Raw genomic sequence first — 2,500 nt, forward strand, 5'->3', positions numbered from 1 at the left:
ATAAAAGATGATGAACAAGAACACAGCTTTTGTTGATATTCGATCTTCCAAGGTTACCTTGCTATTTAGTATATCAGTAGTAAATAATGGAAGTAATTAAGCAGTATCACAGCTGGTGTCAAGAAATGTCTCCAGAAGAGCAATGTTCACTCGGAGAAAAACGAGGCAAGTCTCTCCTCTAACGTGTCGCCAGTCCTTTATATCAAGATCCTTTTCCTCTGGAAAATTCCTGCTTTACTCTAGAGTCTAGAATGTCCATGACTAAAGTACATCACGCAATATGCACGCCTGATGACTGGCGACGTAGAATAAGTTATGAAAAATCTTCAGAAACTTTTGATCTGCAATACAACGTAATTTTTGAGTTACAAATCATTACAGTGTTTTTATTTTACATTAATGTTTAATAGGTAAGCTATAAATAAGTTTGTTTTACAAGTCTTATGACATAACATAAATTAAGTAGATTTAATCTACATACAACATATCTCCCTGCCTAGCAAGAAGTTGGGGGTCATTAACCAACAACTTTTCACAAATACAAACAACATTATTTTACACTAAAAGATCACAAATATAATGATTTTGTTAAAAAGAATTAATAAATAAATAAAATGCAACATTGAAGAACAATATCTAACTAAAACATGAAATTCACATGCTTGATAAAGTATATGCTAAGACATTATCTTTATCTTTAATAAGTCTTATATCTAAATTGTATTCCTGTAAAATCAAACTCCATCTCAAAAGCCTTTCATTTTTACATTTAATTTTCTGTACAAAACATGCAGATTATGGTCAGAAATACTGATATAGGGTACAACTAGAAGTAACATACACTTCAAAGTGTTGCAGAACAAGCAATAGAGCCAAAGCTTCCTTTTCAACAGTCGAATAATTGCATTGAGGATGATTAAAGTTCTTAGAAAATAAACAAAAGGGTATTCTATTTCTAAGCTGTCTTCTTGTAAAAACACAAAGCCACGACTCGAATCACTCGCATCAATGGCCAATTTAAGAGTTTTGGAATATTTGGAGCAAGAACTATTGGATGATTCGATAACATTAACTTAACAGAGTCAAAAATTCCTGAAAACTATCATCCCAAGCAAACACAACCGTTTTTAAAGTTAGAGCAGTGAGAGGGAGAACAACTTGTGGATTTCTTTTTTACAAAATTTCCTATAAAAACCAACCATTCCAAGAAAACGCAATAGGGATTTTATATTATCATGAACTGGAAAATTCCCATTGGCATCAACTTCAGCTTCTCTAGGATTAACTTTACTATGCCCTACCACATGCTTCAGATAAGTAACACTTCTATCACTAATCAATTATTTTACCAAATTAATGTAAAACCAACACTAGAAAGTCTACTAAACAGATCCTTCAAACTAAGAATGTGTTCTTCCTAAGAATCACTATTAAAATATCCTCAGTATAAACATTGCACTTGGGAGATCCCTGCAAAACCTAATTCACCAAACGCTGAAAAGTGGAAAAATAATTTTTCATACCATAAGGCATTACATGATATTGATATAACCTATCAGGCGTTACAAACGCAGAAACTCTCTTAGAACTCTCAGTCAACAGCACTTGCCAATAACCCTTTAGCAAATCAAATTTTCTGATAAAATTTGCTTGACCAACACGGTCAACACAGTCATCTATCCAAAGGACAGAATATGTGTCAGCTAAAGAGCACAAATTCACTTCGCGATAGTAAGTGACAAAACGCATACTACCATCAGGCTTTGGAACCGAAATATACTTTAGAGAGAGCACTCCAATTACTTTGATTAGGTACGATGACATGATTATCCAACATATATTGAATCTCAAACCCAAATTTATTCACACTTGCAAGGACCAACACGAGAAGGATGCTGCTTAACAATGTGATCACCAACATCAACATTATTGATAAACACATTTGTCTTTGGTGGTACATCAAGAAACACGCACGAATACATGTCAAGCAACTATTTCAAATCAAATGCGGAAACTTTACATTTAGATGCACCAGAATTTCAGAGTTGCATAATCTGAATGGCGACCCTAGAGACCTGACATCAAAATTGCCATTTTCATCCTCTTCATTTTTCTCATCTACACTAATGACTGCAGCTGTCTTGGCTTCTTCATTTCGTTCATGATATACTTTAAGTATGTTGATATAAGACACACGTCTCTACTGTCCTTTATCAGATGTACTGACTACGCAGTCGGTGTCACTTATTCTCCTCTCAATCACATATGGTAAATTAAATTTGACACTCAATACATTTCCAGGATCAGGAAGTAACACTAGAACTTTATCTCTCTCTTTCTGGGTCATCTTAAGATGTCCACTAACTGTATGACAGGCTGTCTTGAATCTCTCTTTAAATTGAGACACCTAATCTAAAAGATTATACTTTGCGGTTTCCTTCGTTTACTTCTCCTTTAGCATCTTTAATGGTCCCGTAACACTATGGTCAAACACCAGCTC

The sequence above is a fragment of the Palaemon carinicauda genome, chromosome 3 (genome assembly GCF_036898095.1).
Source record: "Palaemon carinicauda isolate YSFRI2023 chromosome 3, ASM3689809v2, whole genome shotgun sequence".
NCBI lineage: Eukaryota > Metazoa > Arthropoda > Malacostraca > Decapoda > Palaemonidae > Palaemon > Palaemon carinicauda.